Here is a 13027-nt window from a genome sequence, read left to right as displayed (position 1 = left end):
GGTTTTGGGGGGTTTTATCCCCCCTGTTGTTTGGATTCGTTGTTGTTGTTGTTACCGATTTATTGAAGAGTCAAGGAATGGGTTTATTTAACTGTTTATAGAGCCATCCTGAGCATTTCTCCAAGACTTGAGCTGCTTTCCTGTTGGAAATTTTCGGTCACACTGAACATTTTGCCGAGTTTGTTTTTCCTTCTAGGAAGCTCTTGGTTTGTGTCCCGGAGGATGAGCGCACATACACACTAGGCTAGGAAACCGGTCAAGAAGGGCAGGCTCTGGGCACCAGCATATGTGACTGACAGCCCAGTTGTCCTCTCTCGACCCAAGATCCTCTTGGCAGGAAGGATTAGCTAACTGCTCGCTTCAGCTTATTCGGAGATGCCATTGACTAAAGGACCGGCCCCATGAATGATTAATGACGCGCGCGCTGGATTTCAACCTCAGGAAACCTGAGAACTGAGAATTTCCCTGTATGCAACGCCCCGATCGTCATTTATCTGCGAAATAAACCTGACTCGCATTCTTGGAATATTTCCTTCTGAAAACATATTTGAAGCTATGCTCTGATACATTATGCATCCGTCATTTTAATGAAAAGGCCGGGATATTGACCAATAAGGTCAATTCGTCATAAGCCAAGGTTGATGTGAAGATACAGCTTTATCCATTATTGAGTACCCACTTAAGGATTCCTATCTCGATAATGAAAAGCATGTAGAATGTATGTGCACGTAGGTGTTCCAGGATCGGAATTCTCCGATGGTTGAAGCACTTAATATCAAGGCCACTGCAACGCAGAGTCACCTGGACAATGCAGTGATGTTACTGTGGGGAAGAAAGTGCACATCGTACATAGATGTGCATAACAGGGATACAATGCCCCTGACACCCTATATAAGATGCTGGTCTGGGCTCTCTGTCCATTTTTCTAGGCTAAAGATGTATGCTTTAGGCCTAACTACTGTGAGAAAGGCAGAACCTTACAAGCCAACCTTGAAAGTGTACAGTGAAAAACAGACCTGCGTTCCCTCAGAAAGTTCTGCTTGACTGAAGTTACCTCCTTCAGGAAGGATCATTGCGGAGTGCTGAGACTGGGCATTGCGCCTTCTGCTGGTGATGCCCTTAGGCCCGTGACAAAGCTGTTAGGATTTAAGGCACTGCTGGATCCTATTAGAAAGTCCGCCCTCGCCCCCGCACCCGGCGAGTCACAGTCTACCCTTCCATGCCTAAGTGGCAAAGATTCCCTGAAGGAAATCTGGCTGCTTGTTTCTGCCCCTCCTCTTCCCGAGGAGTCTGCTGAAATAACAGAAGAGTGGCCTACTCCCCAGTCGCACCATCTGCCTCCTCACCAAACCGGAGAGGCCAAGAGGAGTCGGAGACCGGGTTTCTGGAGCTGAGATTTGGCCTCTTGTCTTTTGTTCTTGCTCTCAGCTTCTCCGAGCCCACCCGCACTGAAACTGAACCATTCTCCTAAGAGTACAGTCGGGAATCAAATCCTTGCTTACAGAGAGCCCAGAAAGGGCAAGACACCTGCTTAGGCTTTAGTCCACCTCAGCCTGGAGGGTGGTGAAATGCACTAGGGCCTCCTTCTCCCACGTCCGACATTGAGGATTTAGGAACACCCGGCGCGCGGGTGGGGGGGGGGGATTTAATAAAAGAGAAGTAACCAGCTCTTATAGGCAGTGATCTAAATTTGTCAAACCAGGCCTCGGATTGTTTCTCAACTCTCTTCCACACTAAGGGGGCGGGGGAGGGGGGAAATGCACGCACACACGTGCACACTTGAAACAAAATTGGCATTGGTGCGCATAACCAATTAGGATAGGTGGCAAACGTTTAAAATTTTTAATAAAAGGGCTGAACATGCATTTGGGCCACAAAAAACAGAGCTGCAAATCTGAATAGTGAAACCGAGGAGACAACACTGCGCCCCTACCGTGCGCTGAGCTGCAAAAACCCGTCCCTCCGCAGCCTGGGCAGAGGAATGCGTCGCCAGCTCTGGGCTGCGCCTGCCCAATTTACCCCGCAGCCGGACTCCGCCGAGACTGTTTTGATAGAAAATCCGAGATTTGCTACCCAGCGCTCTACTGGCGTGAAGTCCACACGAGAGAGGAAACCTGTACCACTTTTTCTCTGGCGACTTTCCGGAAAGCGAATCGACCAAAACTCTCCCGACTGGGAGCATCTCACTATTCATTTACAAATTGCAGAACCTAGTAGTGGTCGCCAAGGCATGCGCTGAGAACCTGTGTGCGGTGTGGTTCCCTACTTCCCGCGCTTTCCGAGCCCCGGAAGCCAAGCCAAAGAAAAAGTGTTTGCGCCTGGATACCTGCAGAAATAGTGTGAATGGTTCTCTAAAGCCTAGTTTCCGACCATCAACATTTGACCAGGGGCCAAAAAAACTATACCCAACAGGTTAACGGATCTCATTCACCGTGGGTCCAGGCGGAGACTGCTCATGGTTCAGCTCCAGCCCTGTCCTTCTTAGGCTTTCCTTCCGCAGCTTCCAACCTCTTGGGCTCAACTTCTGCAGCCCCCACCATCTCGGACACACCTTCCTTAGTCCCCCAAGTTCCGTAGGCCCATCCCCTCTGGCTCATCTTTCGCAGGCCCTGCACTGGGGCGTCCTTTCCCAGCCGCCCCTAGTTCTGTGTGGAAACTGAGGAGGTGAATTGTGCCTCACCTCCTTCGTAGCTGCAGCTAAGACCCAGTCATTTGCAACAGGAATCAAATCAAAGGAAGATGCAGTTACATGTATCCTTGGGCTGGAACCCAAATGCCTAATGGAAAGACCATGTTGAAGAAGTGAGAGTTCAAGCTTCCCTTCCGCCAAAGGAAGCACTATTTACAACCTTTCTCTGATTGTAAACAGAGACCAAAGTTCTAAAGACCTAGGCTCAGGAAGGTGGGACCAGCACCTGGTACATTTAGAGGGCATCCGGCCTTGAACCCGAGGGAAGAGCAAGTGGGGGAGGGTGAGCAACCCTAGGGAGCACAGAAAAGAGTCTCTGGAGGTTCTCCAACCTGCCAGCCAGGCCGCCAGGGTTCCAACTGCCTCAATGGCACCAAATCTCAGTTCCTAGAGGGCAAGCTGCTGTGAGATTGGCCTTTTCTTAGGTTTTAAGCCTTGCACTGGAAGGCAAGTCTGTTTTCGTTTGTCTGGTTGGTTGGTTGGTTTGGTTTGGTTTGGTTGGGTTGCTTGGTCCAAGCAGACAAGAAACCAAAGTCTTTCAAAATGTTTTCCAGGGAAGACTTCTTCAAACCTGGCCCTAAAGCAGCCCTTCCTTTGTCCATGCCTACCCTTCCACATACTCAGGGGCTATATCCTGACAGCAATATCACTTTTTATAACCAGGTCCTTGGTGACACCCCTCTAGTGTCATGCAATTTTTAATGGAGGTGCAACTGCATTATGGGAGGAGTAAGGACCTTCACTTCCTATCTTGCGAGGTCCTTTTATTTCCTCCAGGCCTGGCTTCTCATAGCCAAGTGGGCAGCAGATGCACCAACAAATAATCTGTGGCTGAAGGGGTGCAGAGCAGACTGAGGAGGGTGGGAAGGGCCAACTGTGTGAGAGGAAAACAAAGACTAAGAGAGGCGGGTGAGGTACGATGGTGTGCTGGTTTGTATATATTATGTCCCCCAGAAAAAAACATATTTAATGCAGTCTTGTGGGAGCGGATATATTAGTGTTGATTAGGTTGGAATCTTTGGATTAGGCTGTTTCCATGAAGATGTGACCCACCCAATTATGAGTGACACCTTTGATTAGGGTGTGACCTCTTGATTGTTTCCATGGAAATGTGGCCCCACCCATTCAGGGTGGGTCTTGATTAGTTCAACGGAGTCCTATAAAAAAAGCTCACAAACAGAGCAACTGACAGTGACACTTTGAAGAGGAGCTGCCGCTAAGAGAGGACAAAATGCCCCAAGAGCAGCATTTTGGAGAATGCCATTTTGAAACACAACCTAGGAGCAAGCGGACACCAACCACGTGCCTTCCCAGCTAACAGGTGTTTTTGGAAGCCAATGGCCATCCTTCAGTGAAGGTACCCTATTGTTGATGCCTTACCTTGGATACCTTATGGCCTTAAGACTGCAACTGTGTAACCAAATAAACCCTCTTTTATAAAAGCCAATCCATTTCTGGTGTTTTGCAAAACCAGAGCCTTAGCAAACCTGAACAGATGGTGTTCCTAGAAACCGTGTGGGTCCTGAGGTTAGACCTTCTTGCCTTTCCTGCAGGGTCTATTACTTCCCTCTGAGAAGTGGACTGTGGTGTAATGACAACCTGCAAGGGTCTCCTCTACATCTCTCTTGTTAGAAAGCAAGCCAACCTTTGCTCCTGAAAAAAGTCTTTTGTGACTTGAATTGACTCAATGAAATCGGTTACTTTTTCTCATTAAATTCAACTCTTGTGCTTTCCAGCTAACCTAGTGATTATTTTTGGTTTAGTTTCTGGTACATCCATGCACTGAGTCCCAAAGCATTACAGGCCTCTAGTTATTTGACACACAATTTCCAATTGCAAGGAAATAACAGCTCTTAAAGTACTAGAAGCCTCTTATCTTACTCATGGCCAGACATAGAAGACAGAGGGTGCCATCCCCTGTGCTTGGTACAAATGGGTGGAAAACTCATACCATCATTCCCCCCAAACAGAGCCCACTCTTCTATTTGTAAGGGGTTTGCTCCTTCACAGTCTGTATCTAATAATATTTAGAGGGGGCATACTGAACATTTATGGAAAAGTGGGGTATTTCCAGTCTTAATTCCCATGAGAGGTATGTAGGGTGGGAAGAAGGGCAGGGATTCAGAAACTTTTCTCATCTATGAACACAGGGGAGTGAGTGAATTAGAATAGCTGCTATTAGAATAGCTCTAGCATTCTGGATGTTTCATTTGTATCGAGAGAGACAGGCCATGAGCAAATGGGCCCTCATACAAGAACGATAGTGCCTAGTGGAAGTAGAGAGGAAGGAAGCATAGTGCCCCTTTTAGGACATCCTTCTGGCTGCCAAACTGGAAAGGGGTGGAGAAAAAAGAAGTGAGACCAAGCCTGGTACCAGCACCAAGCAGATAGGAAGCTGCTGAAACAGGGCGCATGTGTTATCCATTCACCAACCAATTCAAAGGCCATTTGTTCACAAAGTAATTTGATCAAAGCTGAACTCTCAGACTAAGTCTGAAACCCAGCCCACACAAAATATGTTTTATTTTTTCCAGAATAAGGTGCTTATTTTCCTTCAGTATTAAAGGGGAAAAGGGACCATAATAAGAAATGCAACTGTTGTGAGGCATGTGCACAAAATTTGAAATATATCTACAACAATAGCAAGTGGATGTTTTGATCTGATTTAGCTTTTTTTTGTTTCCCAAGAAAAGTTTAAGCTTCACATTTTAGAGAAATGTTGCTTGCATGCTTTTTGTAAAATCGAGCACTTTCTAGGAAGTACAAAAAGTGAATTCTGCTTAACTAAAGCTATTAAAGCAACACAAAACAAAAGAAGTTTCTTTCCTGTACCCTCTAGATGATTTGGTTACTGAAGGATAAATTATTTCTTTTTCATCTTCCAATCTTTTTTTTAATTATTATTGCCAAATAGATCAAGAAATCCTGGACCTTTCATTCAATGATCACTATATAAAAGCATGCAATAATCCCTGTATGTAATGGCTAGAGTTGACCTCCTATGTGTCCGCCCTAGTTCCCATGCAAATATACACAAAATGAGATTTAAATGGAACAGATAGGCCAAACACATGTAATTTATTTTGGGTATTGTGATCATATACACAAAATGTAACAAATCATGTTAATTCTTTTGATATCTAATGGGTCCTTGCCCTTAGTCCACACCATCTTTTCTTTTTCATTCCAGTAGCTGGCTCAGATCAGATAAGTGAGAGGATTTTAGCTTAGCTCCTTAAAAAATGAGTGAACTAATCTATTTTCACAGATTTTTTAAAAAGAATTTCCCTTATGCAAACATTTCTGCTACCTGCCCTACCTTTGCAATTCCTGTGTGATCCTTAAGGGAGACATTGAGAGCACACAACATATTACAATCAAGACTTTTTCTTGGTTGTAAATGAAACAATTTCCCACTGGAAGCTTAAGAGGCATACAGTGGAACTTGGTGTTGTAAAGAGGATCACCACCAAATGTTCTGTGATTCAATTATTGCTTAGCTATTTGGTTGTTTCCCTTTTTTCAGGTAAACCATAAGATCCTCAAAGGCAAGCTCCTTTCTGCAAACACGGCTGATAATTTCCCAAATGCACAATACTGTAAATCCTAAATGAAGATCTTAATGGGCAATTGTTGCAAAAGGTGGTTCGATAAGTATTTAAACTTCTCCCCACAAAGAAGTAAGAACTTTGTTATTTAAAAGTACATTGTAATGCAGGGTGATTTGTTGTCTATCATTTCTTCTATCCAGGGAACTGAGGATTTGGGAGAGTGAGTGTGTGTGTTGCATGTGTTTTCACCGTTTACATTACCATAGCTCTAATTACGATAGTCATTTTCGCAAATGGGCTTTGTCTTCTACTCTGGTTCCCTGGCTTTTGGCAGGCTGCACTGGGCAAACACCTGTTGTCTGGTTATACAGAGAAACACCTGTCAGTGGAGCCACTAAGTACTAACATCAGGGCTGTCATTGGGGGTCTTGGGAACATTCACTATTGTCATAAGAAAGGAAGGAGCACCTGCTTAGGGCCATGGATGGCTAAATGACAGCTTATTGACCTCTGACAGAAGAGGCTGTTGAATCCCTTCCCCCTCCTCTTCCTGCTCCCAGAGAAATGCAGCCTGGGGCCACAACATCTGTTAGGGAGTGAATAACTATGGTCATATTTGAGGAAAATTCCTTTATAAGGAGACTGTCATTTAACAGATACTAAGGCTTTCAGGTTTCAAACTCTAAATGGCTATAATGGATGACTATCCAGCTGATGATAGCAAAGAGGGGAGGTAAAAAAGAAAAGAGAGAAGAAGCCAGGTAATGTTGGAAAGATATGAAAAAATGGGATGAAGAAGATTTTTTTTCCTTGGGGTAGTTTCCTTCAGAAAACCATCATTTTGAGTGCATTGGTGGTAGTGTCTGGTTCTATATGTAGAAACCAGTACATCCAGTCTGATAGACATCCCTGGGAAAAGTCAATTATTCTTTGACATCTAGATATTTGTCTATATCTAGCTTATACTCACACATGGAGTGGGAAGAACAAAATGAGGAAACGTTTTGGGACGGAGGGAGACAAGAGACAGAAAACAAAAGCCCACATTTTTTTTTCAAGATAAATTTTAGCAGTAATATTTATGCTTAGATTTCCCAACTTTTTGTTCCCCATGCTCACAGTACATAAAAATCCATACTAGTTCTGGAAAATTTCTTGAACTTGCTCCTCCTGTGAAAGATTACCCAAAGAGTTGAGTATTGCAAGGATCAGGCAATCGAGCCTTTCCATCTGTATCTTTCCAGTTGGAAGTGCTTTCCATGATATTTTGTAGGAGAAGCTGCCAGCCGGAATTCCTCCTCCAGATGGATTTTGCTTCTCTCTTCTTCCCCATTGTCTCTCATAAAACTACTCTCCTTTCCTTACATTAGGATTCCTCCTAGACTCAGGACCTCTCTTGGCATTAGATACAAGGGAAAACATGGGTGGATGCAGAAAATTGTATGAAGGAAGGAGGGCAGACTGGATAAATCATTAAAATAGCTTTTAATCATAGATGTGTCCTTAATTTTTCTCTTCCTGTACATCCTATATCCAGTCCATCTGGAATTTTTGGCTTTATCTTCAAAGTATGCCCAGAAGCTAACCACTTCTTACCATCTCCACTGCAACCATCCTCATTCCAGCCACCATCACCTCTCTTTAATTTAATATACAGTTACATTGTCCTTATTATGGGCCAGGCATTCTGACCAGGTTTTAATTCATTTAATGCTTATAACAACCTTATGGAGAAGGCACTGTCATCTAGTTTCCTTCTTGGTGATGAGAAAACAAGTACAGAAAGGATAGGCAATTTACTCAATTCACACAGCTAGGAATTGGAGGAGCTGGGATTCAAACTTGGGCAGTTTGTCTTCAGAAGGCATGCTCTTACAGTGTGCACATATCACCTCTAACATGTTATTGGACATGCTTCTATGTTGCATTGATTGTTTATTGTCTGTATCACCCAGCTAGCACGTAAGCTCTATGAGGGTAAGAATCTTTGTTACATTTACAAACATTTGCCAAGCACTAAGAATAATGCTTGACACATTGTGATCATTCAATAAATATTTGTTCAATGAATAAATAATTCTAATGACTGAGAGCCTGCTCTCTGGCTTGAGCTGCATTATTTCTGGCTTATTGCTAAAATATCCACTCTTCAGGCACCTCAACTGACACACTATGAGACTTCAGGAAGAGTAGAACAAGGAGAAACAGGGTCCAGGTGTAGGCATTTTATTTCACCCTGTAATTTTTGAACATGTGAAACTGTTTCAGAGATCCTGCTTTTACTTCCCTCTGCTTTTGTTTTCATCTTAAGTTCCCCTTTACAACTTCATTTACACCTCTGCAGTCCATAAATGGAGTAGGTAAACGTAAGAGGAACTCAGTGTGGAAAGAAGTAAGGGGTTCACATTTGTTCTTAAACACACATAGCAAACATCACTTAACTGTTTATAACTTATTTGTTACATGAATTTCGTATTAATGACAGCATGCAGATAGAAGTACCTGAGACTAGAAAATAAGGAGTGGCAGAAATGTAGCCAGTTTTTGAAGTACCTATAGTTAAAAACAAAACAAAGCAAACCTTGTATAGTCCAGAGTCCCTTAAAATGCCAGCAAAGCATAATGGCAGCCTGCCATGATTCAACACAGTTCATTTTGTAAAGGCAGCAGGAGGTGTAGTGGAAAAGACCCCCCAATGAAATTCAATATATCTGAATTCTACCTCGACAACCCAACCCACATATAAACACACACACACCATCTAATTTTGGAGCCCTGGTTAAATCTCAGAGACTCATTTTCTTCTCTGTAAAAACGAGGGCAATGATTTCTACTCTGATGTCCTTTGTTTTGAGGAACAAATAAGAACACAAGTATGACTATGAATGTCAAATCATTACACAAATATAATTTATTATAATAAATACATCAAAATAATGCACTTCCTTAATAAACAAAAAAGTCTAATATACAAGTATAAGAGTATTTTAATCAGTTCATCTTGCAGAAATGCAGAGAGTAAAACAGATAAAATTAATGATCTTATATATTGTAAGTTTTCACAGAAGAGCTTGGTCCAGTAGCTTTTAACAAGGATAGATTGTGAATCCCTATAGGTATTTCAGCAGCTAAAAGACCATTCCAGTGAATATTTGTGGATTATAGAATAAATGAGATTTATCTGCCTTTTTCTGAAGGGCAAACCCAAAGTTAATCAAAGCAAAGTAGCCCATCTGTGTTTTCAACTGTCTTCTTCAAATAGAAATCCTTTTTGTTGCCAGAACTAGATAAAGCAGTGAGGGTCACTAGCATGTAATCTTTTCTCACTGTAAGACCTCTAGCAGGTGCAGCAGTTTGCCGGGTGTATGAATCTGTTGAGTTAACTAGTGCTCCATTTAAAAGAAAGGGTCTACACTTCAGGTCTCTGTGCCAGAATACATTTGTGGCAGCCACACTGATGCCATGTTAGTTAAAGCAACAGTATCCTAATATAAAACAAATAACTTCACAGAGGCTGAGTTGAATAACTTTCCAGTGGCTAATTTGCTAGAAAAGATTACCTGGAATGAGATCTAACCCATTTTGCACCAGTAAAACCAAAATGTTAAATTTGTCAGTTTTAAGAGTTTTCCTTACATGTGATTAAATTTCAAAGTTTTAAAAAAGCATCTTAGGGCCTCATCATGCATTAAGGCTCATCTGTACTGTGCTTTGATTTGTTTGGAGAAAGATGAGCAGCAGGACTGTATGTTTAAAATAACAAAGCATCAGCTTAATGAAAGTTTTGGATATGTCTAAGATTTAACATCCAAAGGCCAGTGTGTTTTAAGAAAAGAAAAAAAAAAAAAGAATCATGAAGGAATTGTCTATTTCCATGGCAAGAATCTTGTTTTGTTACTAAAGTAAAGCTTGTTGAGACGTTTGAAATTGTTATTATCTTTATTGCCCTTTTATTTATTAATAAGGGGGAGGAAAACCTTTGTACTCTTCCTTTGCAATTGTTTTACATTCAGTAAATTGCCACTGAAAGCAGTTGAGTAAAATTCTGACAGTCTCTTGATGTAGCCCCTTAAAGGGAATCACAGGTATCTGCATTCTTGTATAATGTTGGGAACTAGGAAGTACTGAGGTCCTAATATGAATTGGCCCAAGATGTGAGCATTCTGTAGGAAGAAATCAGCATAAATCTAAATATCAGCATTAGTTGCTGCTTGGGTGACTTTCTCAGCATTACTTCTCTTCACAAGTACATCTGACTTGGGCACACAAAGTCCCTGTCCTTGTGGCAGACACAAATTTCGGAACACTTCTTATCTCTGCAACCTGGAGCAACTTTCTTAACCTCTCTGGACCTCAATGTCCTCAACTGTGAAATGGAAACAATAATAACTTCTGAATCAGGGTCCTACTTTAATTATTGTTATGAAAATTAAGGAGCTGATGCACAATAACAAATTAGACTGTCAGTGCCCGGCACATTATAAACCTCAATATTATTAACCATCAAAATGAAATCCTCTTTTCCTCAAAGATTTCAAAGAAAATCAGTTTGGAGTAGAGGGAAATTCACACTGTGATTTAAGTCAACAAATGCATCCAAATGGACTTGCCTTTTCTAAGTCAGATTTCTTCAATTCTGTGAAAGGTAAAGAAAATGCTATTTAACCTGAGTGGTATAAATTGCAAGGGATTTCCTTTTTCGTAAATATTAGAGACAATGGTATCAGATGACAAGTAGAGAAACGATAAGCTTCCAATTTCACAAACATGATATGAAAGTTTTGTGAGCTATGAAATAATGATCTCCCATGTCTTCCCATTACTATCGTGATGACATTCAGGAACTTATATAATGTTTTCTGCCAGTGAGATTAGCCCTATCTCTTCTAGATAACAAAGACACTAGTCGTGTAGTACCAGAATAAGGCCTTCAAATGGCACTCTATTTGTCAAAGCAGTATAGTACAAAACATTTTTCTTCTGGGGAATTTCCTAGCCTGTCTACATATTAAAGTCATATCAAGGTTCCTCTTTTATGTTAGAAATACAAAATAATCAAACAAATAAAAACAAGAGCAAGCATTCCATTTAGGGAAGATTGGAATTTCCAGGAAGCGTCTGTAATCCCCTACGCACTTACTTATTTGTTGTACACAACAACTTATTTGTTGCTTTTCAAGATTTAACCAAAAAGACAACTGGCCAACAGTAGTCAATGCTATACTTAATTTGTATTTTGTTTTAATTTCTTTTAAGAATTTACATAGAGTAAAATTGATTCTTTTCGGTGTTCTGGTCTATGAGTTTTGACAAATGCATAGTCATGGAACCATCAACGCAATCAAGGTTTTAATTTGGTTTTATTGGCCCTAAGAAATACGTAATAAAATTTAAATTACAAAGGGCAAGTGACTCAGTCGTTTTAAATGAAAAATGTGAAGAATGGGGGAAATGTTAGAGGAGCATACATGCGTTCTGTCTCCTGAAATGAACCTTCCACTTCCCAACATTCTCCTTGACTAATTTCTTCTCTCTCTGTTGTTAAGGTCTCAGCTTAAAATTTTCTCCTTCAAAAGAGGCTTTTCTATCTCACCCCACCATCCCAAATCTAGACTAGATCCTCCTATGATGTTTTTTCAAAGTATCCCATTCTTTTCCAAGAAACCCTTCCTACCACTATTGCGTATCTATTTATTTTTTTCCTACTTTGCTTCTTATACAATTATTTTTTCATATCTGTCTCCCTCCCTCCTAAGCTAAAAAGGAAACTGCGTTGTGATTGGTACTGCTGAGTCCACCTCCAAAAAACGGCATTTATTGCAACAATTTGTTTTTCAGGTCCTAGGTTAAAATGAGTTCAATGCCTTTTCATCAAATGCTTAGCTTCATCATATTAACATTCCTCTGTCAAAGCTGTGCAAACATAAGGGTCAGTCTGCACAGCTGAAAAACAGCAGTGTGATTTATGAAATACAAAAAGAAGTTAAATATGGTACTTTTTTGATATGGAACTTGTTTCCCAACCGCAGATGGCACAGAAAATGCCACAAGTCTCATTTTCCCTGGGATTAGACTCTACTTAACTATGCTTTTTATTAACCTTCACTGGACAATAAGCTCTAAGTTAGGCTGAACCACAAAAGTTGGTCTGAAAAACTGGCAAGAAGGGCAACTCAGTCTTAAGCAAAGGTTGCTTTCACTTTCGCTTATTACTAAATCCGTGCACAAGTAGAGCAAAGGGTACACTCCACCAGGGTTTGTGAGAGGTATAGGTGACTGCTCATTTCCTCCTAGTTCCTTATGGTGGTACATGCAAAGTGTGTTGTTCTATTCAGTCCTCTAAGAAACCAGTCAGGTAAATGGAGCCAACAAACCATAAACTTGCTGTTTTTATATTTTAGGTCCAGGGAATGGGTCACATTCATACCCAAGATCATGCCTACTAGGGCTTTTTGCTATTCTGCAATTAGATGTTCCTAAATTCTATTTTTTATGTCATTAATGGATAAATAGTAGCCCAACCATGGCCTACCACAAACTCCGTGAAAATGGAAACCACATCTATTTTGGGGCAGTATTGAATCCCCCTTCATTAGCATGATGCCTGTGACAGAGAATGCACTCACAAAAATATTTATTGCATGAGTGAATGAGTGAATGAATGGGCTGGTTCTGGTTCTGGCTTTGCTACTCATTAGCCATGTGGTTGACCAAGTTACTTAACTTCTTCATGTGCCAGTCTCTCCTCTATAATATCTGTTAAAGCAATTATATTAGACTGTCACTA

Source organism: Choloepus didactylus, chromosome 3, assembly GCF_015220235.1.
Source record: "Choloepus didactylus isolate mChoDid1 chromosome 3, mChoDid1.pri, whole genome shotgun sequence".
NCBI classification, from domain to species: Eukaryota; Metazoa; Chordata; class Mammalia; order Pilosa; family Megalonychidae; genus Choloepus; species Choloepus didactylus.
Note: the sequence above shows the minus strand (reverse complement) of the source record.